The following is a 6,592-nucleotide window of genomic DNA, read 5'->3' on the forward strand; positions in this document are numbered from 1 at the left end:
TTTCTATATTTATTCTTTTCTTGAATGCTTGCCGCCGTTGTTATTTGAGTTTCACTAAAATCTCCACACATATCTTGCGGATACTCGCGCTGGGTGAGTAATTGCTTATAAGATATTCATTCAGTGACATACGTCAATGCTGCTGCTTTGTGAGTTTCATTTAGAGTGGCCGTAGTTTCCATCCATCATTTAAATATTCGGTTCTACAGCCTTTCTGACTACATCTACATTCATTCATTCATTCATTCATTCATTCATTCATTCATTCATTCATTCATTCATTCATTCATTCATTCATTCATTCATTCATTAAATTCTGATGTGGTAATAGCACATGCTGTAAAACACAACACTTCACACTCGGCCGATCTGTATAGGCAGTGAACAGCGAATACACGTCTTCTGGACGTAGCAGAGTCTGCAAATTTAAGTAGATTAAAACTTTATTCGAAGTACATACACTCCAGGAAGGAGGTCAAAAGGCACAATGCCTGACGAGAGACTACCAGATGTCAGACTGCAGGAAGGACGCACACTTAAACACAAAGTTTTCAAGGATGCAGGAACCAAGAAAGAACAGGGAAGGAAATGAAAAAAGGGTGTTTACACGGCTTCTCTGCTTATTCTTTTGCAGAAAAACCGAACTTCTGAAGAGTTTTAGCTAACGCATGATAATTCAATCTGCGTTTCCGCATTGCGAACGGAATGAAAATGCCACTTTTTTTCTCACTGAAACTTGAGTTTAAAAAAAAATGGACACGTTAAAAAAATAACGCTCGCTAAAAGTATTCTCAGTGGTTGAGAGCTGTCATGCTCATGCAGCTAAAAAGCAAAAAAAAAAGAGCCACAGAAGGAGGAAAATTGGAGAAAAAAAGTTCAGCAAGCAACAACTCCACGACCTCGTCTTAAATTTTTCCTTCACGCTACTTCGCAACAGAAGAACTTCTTCCGGGGGTGTTAATTGAATATGCAGCAGTTCCTTCCTCTTGCGTCGAGGGCAAGGCAATTTCAAAACTTGAAATGAAATTTTCTCCGCACATTTTATTTTCCCCCGCAACTTTCGGGTGACACATTCTAGGCGCTTCGTGGTCCATGCTTCTGGCATTTATGAATGCGCCTGCGGCGGAGTGTCATTGAAAAACCGAATCCAATCTCCGGCGAATTTCAAATGACAGAGTTAACCGACAGCCTCGGAGTCACGCTTTTGAACTCGAGCCAGTTCTGTCCTCGACTTCTGATGTAAACTCGACGCGGTGATACAGTTTCACACAAAGTTATTCCGGTCCCGTCTCGTTCTTTCGCATTTAAACGATAGCGTACTCGTACTGATTGAAGTCGATCGAACAATGTGAAGAAGAGAAACATACGAGCGTAAATATTGCTTGCTTGCATAAAATGTTTACACTTTTGCACTACTGGACTCTTTCGACTGCATTTGCTTTGCATCCGGTGCAAGAAAATAAGAAAATTCATTTCTTGAATGCCCGGCAGTTTCGACACGCCCTGTATATATTCTTCGTTGACTTCAGCAGTTGGTTTCGCAAGGCTCGCTGTTTGTATTGCAGGACCGTTGACTTCAGGACGTGAGCAAAAAAAAAATAACTATGGGAACGTTCAAGTTACCGTAACAGTGGATTGCGATGAAATTGCATTTGGCATCTGTCGGAGCATCTATTGGAACTTCTGTGTGTGTCTGGGCCAGATCGTTTGCAATTGTCGGTCCATCAACCGCTATATTCGGACTTCCAGCTGCAATCGTAGGTGACGTTGCTGACATTTCCTTATAACACTTTTTTTTTTCATTTGCGATTTTGATTCTCTTTCTAGATTTCTCTATAGAAACTATGTAGCTCACAACCCAGTGCACAGGTTGTGATGACGTCACAAGGCCATGTGACTTTTCTCGACCAATCAACGAATTTCGACTCAGACATCGGCGAGGTTTTGGTGTGACGAGAACTATAATGCTATAGCATTTAGAAATCTAATGGCAGGAATAAAAGGAAAGAAAATAACAAGCGTCCGCCGAAAACCGGCAGCGAATTCGTACTTTATTTTTCTTTTCTCCTCAGCAAAACCGAAATGGGATTTTTAAGTTCGGTTGGTTTGGTTTGGTTAATGGGGTTTAACGTCCCAAAGCGACTCAGGCTATGAGAGACGCCGTAGTGAAGGGCTCCGGAAATTTCGACCACCTGGGGTTCTTTAACGTGCACTGACATCGCACAATACACGGGCCTCTAGAATTTCTCCTCCAAAGAAATTCTGCCGCCGCGGCCGGGATCGAACCCGCGTCTTTTGGGTCAGCAGCCGAGCACCATAACCACTGAGCCACCGCGGCGGCCGCGATTTTTAAGTTCGGACAGCGAGAAGCGTCGAACTCGACGATGGCCTTTGTCCAGTCGTGCTACCTCTAACTCCTCGAAAAATTTGACTCCCCATATATTCCTAGAGTTAAAGTGCATTTGCTCCTTTTGCCACAGTAAACCAATTAAAATGTTATTTTAATTTTCCCTTGATCACTCTGCTAATCTAAGAGAGAGAGAGAGAGGGGGGGGGGGTGCACTGTCGCTTACAATCTGTCAGCCAGGCTAGTAAGTACAACCTTGTTTCCGCTTCCTTGTTGTACTTTCAATTAGGGCTTCAAGCTATCCAAATCGCATTTGTTTACTGTCCGATAAACACACTTTTTTTAAAGATTGGAGCGGATAACCAACAATAAGAATCGTTTCCGCGCAATTTAAGAAACTTCGAATACTCATCACTTACGCTGTCAGACTGGTTAGCGAGGAAATAAAGGCGTAATCGAAGGCGACCACATGGGTTGATGAGCTACGGTTGCTTGTTAGGATAGCGTCACCACAGCTGTCGTACAGAAGAAATATGTCAGCAGCCAAAGTTCGAGGTTTTGACAGCTACGGCCTTTACCGCAAAAAGCGGACTTACGTTGTTTGCCGGTGGAACGAATCACTGACCCGTCAAAGCAAAGGTTTATTCCTAGACTCTTTTTCCCAAGCGTTTCATGCCTGAGAAGTCGAGGACCAGGCCGAAGGAAATCTTGCGCCCATTACAAGGCGGGTACCCGGTGGCCCTGGGGATCGAACCCTCTACCTCCCGAATGCGAGGCGAATGCGACGGTGATAAAATAAACCAAACGGAATAACCCAGTCCAGATGCATGACGTGATGAGTACGAGTCGCCAGTCGAGATGAAACCTCTTCAGCAAAGTGACTCGAGTAAATATGGCCGTCAAGCCACACTCCGTCTCACCGTAAGCATACTGAAGCTGTTGACATTCCTCCACTGAAGCTGTTGACATTCCTCCACTGCCCGCTGCGTGTTCGAGTGTGGCGCAGTTCCCCAAATCATGTCGGTCGGTTCAGCTTCAGGACGCAGGGAAAGAAACTATCAAGAGAGTACTCTCGAAAAGGTGAGGACTACTGGCAATATGAAGAGAATAAATAAGTTGGAACATCCGCAATAAAGTAGTTACGCTCCCCAGGCCCAAACACTCGCTTAATATGCCAACGTCAGACTCGCCCGCAGGCAACATCGGCTGGCAACACTGTAATGCTAATGTAATATCTGCCAGCTTCCAGCCCAACCTGTATAGCTTCATTCCTGAATCGTTGCTGCATGTTCTGGGTAGAATATTAGGCCATGTTCTTCTTTTTTATTCTATAATATTTGGCAGCAATAGCTGCATAAGAGATCCCCTGCGGTGAAAGCGGAGTCGTGTAATATGTCGGAAGAGCAAACATCCTCGTTCACATGCGTGGACATGTACACATATTACCTATATGGTACCTATATGGATATCAAGTCGACATTCGTTAGACATGTTATCCGAGTGATCGTGCACCTTATGGGGCTTTGAGTGGACGCTGTTGAAATCGTGTCACTTACGGTCACGTGATCAGGAAGCGGAAGGGGAGGAATGTGCTGTATTGTGAGAAGTGCAGCAACGACCGAGAAACGAAAACTCTGGCTGTTTTCTTACTAAGCACCTTTGTTGAGTCTATACGGCCCTCAAAGGAAGCGTACGTAGTATGAACGATTTCATTCAGCACTGACCACACATGAGACAGCTGTCACCGATATTTCGTTGCTAGAATGCCATAAAACTGATTGTGCTCTTTTTATTTTATAAACATATTCAGAAAATATTGTATCGTAATTTTTCAATAGGCCCCTTCAGTTCTTGTATAAATGTCAGTATAGATATCATCATGCAGAAATGTTTTAAAGTGCCTGTAGCTCGATTGTACGCATAACACGTTTTTTTTTCTTTGTTTGAACAGAATATTTTCACTGCCATTGCGTGTTGTTTGTTTCAAATCACTCTTTACTGAAAGTGCAGTGTGTTCATAATTAGGCATTCTCGGTTTTGCAGAAACGTACGATGACCAGCACACAAAAGCTGTTTTGGCACGCAGGGTATGAGAGCAGGTGGACACAAAGTCAGAGAGCAGTTGTTTTCGTGGACCTTGTAAATACTAAAATCAACATTAACATTCAAGACACTGCAGCTAGCGTGAATGTTTATACTTGAATCAAAGAGGTTGTTACATTATTAGACAACTAAATTTGGTAGAATTCTCTTAAAATGCACGTGTTCCGAAAAATTCGCGTCGATCGTTTCACCTCAATCCGATAATTACCCATTAAAGGCGTTGACAGTCGGCTCGAAACACCTTCCTAGCATTCAGAAGCTCTTCCTTAGCTCGTTTTGTTTTTTCATTTTGACAGCCAAAAGTGAAAAATAAATCAATATCAGCTTCACCTATCACCCTACACTGTCGGCAAACGAAACGCCATACGACCGTCATCACCAGTCATGCGCATTTACGCGTGTTGAATTTATTTATTTATTTATTTATTTATTTATTTATTTATTTATTTATTTATTTATTTATTTATTTATTTATTTATTTATTTATTTATTTATTTATTTATTTATTTATTTATTTATTTTCAGCAGACGTTATAAACAAATAATAACAAAGTCAGCCCGTGCAAATGCGCCGTATATCTCTGATCATGATCGTGTCAGGGAAATTGTATCAGATGAGGTAGTCTAGAAATACGACCGCCTCCAAAGCTCCAGCCTAAACATGCATGATAGCTGGAGTGGCTATAACGTTTGTTGATTTTATTTAGGAGGCTGGTAACGACAATCATTACCTTAATTTGTGTCCACCCCACCGCATCACCTGCATGCTAAAACTGCTTTCGCGTGCTGCTCTTCGTGTGTTAGTCAAAAATTCGAAAAAACTAATTTTTAACACTCTCTATGTACCTTGCTCCGACACCCCAGCAACCTCTCTCCAAGCTGTTCGCGCTTCTGTGCAATAAATCGGTTCGGTCCTCACTCGTGCACTGTTAATAGTGAAGTAGCAAAATGAAATCTCTCCTTCTGACTTTATACCCAACTCCAATAAACATGTCCCGTGACCACGCTAAAACAAAGACGCGCTGTGCAATTAATATCTGCAGGGAACGTGCTCTCTCCACACTGATTTTTTTATTATTTTTGTTTTCTCTTCCTCCTTTTACTTTTTTCCTTGTTCCAGTAACCTCCAGGGTCACTCCTGTATGTTGAATAACGGTAATGGCTTTTTCCGTGTAGCAGTTCGGTACATCCTCGCCCACTTCCGGCTATGAGATCGTATATATACCGATGCCTTCCGAACGGCAACTCGATATATACTGCGACGAGCTTGATACATGTTAGGCGTCTGCATCCATTACGGCCTGCACTCAATCTCGCATTTTATCCTTTCTTTCCTCTTCCGTTGTTTTTACTACGGGACATCGGCGGCACATAGAGGGAGAGGTATGGACATGGCCTCGCGAGAGGTATATGGTCTGGACGTTTTCCATACGCATTTGGGACATGCTTTCTGAATCAGGATATAGCCGGGATGGTCACCGGATGTCTATGGAGGCATAATGTCCGGACCAGGTTAGATAAGGCGGCTCGGTGAGTTCTGATTACCTTGACGTACGGAAGGGTTTGCGCCCATGAAAGGTTATACGATCTCTTAGATTTCTTTACTTCGAGTTGGTGATCCTGGCTGACTGCGCTTTGTTGTTATACCCTTTCGCGAATAACCATACAAGAGTTGATGTGCCGGCCAGTTGATTGGTCGTGTTTACGCGCAGCGCAAGAAACGAGGACGTCGAAAGAAGAAGAGGACAGACACAGCGCTATGTCTGTCCTCTTCTTCTTTCGACGTCCTCGTCTCTTGCGCCGTGCAAAGACATGAATAACCAATTGGTTTTCATTCAAGCGCGGAAACTGCAAGATTTCGAATCTTTCATCTGCGCTTCGTTGTTTGTGTTTCTAACTACAGCTATTTAGCTTGCTCGCAAGATTTTTTGCTTATGTGAATATTACTCTTACACTTTACATGCTCCGCAGAATATGTAAGAAGGTTCATATAGTTTTCTGAGCAATGAATAAGAACTCGGCATAAGCTTTAGCAAAACACAAAGCTCAAAAACGCCCATGCGTAGTACTTTTGAGGCGAGTCATGAAATTAAGTGTCGCATATAAATTATTTCGATAGAGCCTCGTTGCATCGTGGTCGTT

The sequence above is a fragment of the Amblyomma mixtum genome, chromosome 8, assembly GCF_055824585.1.
Source record: "Amblyomma mixtum isolate Tamu chromosome 8, ASM5582458v1, whole genome shotgun sequence".
In the NCBI taxonomy this organism is placed as follows: Eukaryota; Metazoa; Arthropoda; class Arachnida; order Ixodida; family Ixodidae; genus Amblyomma; species Amblyomma mixtum.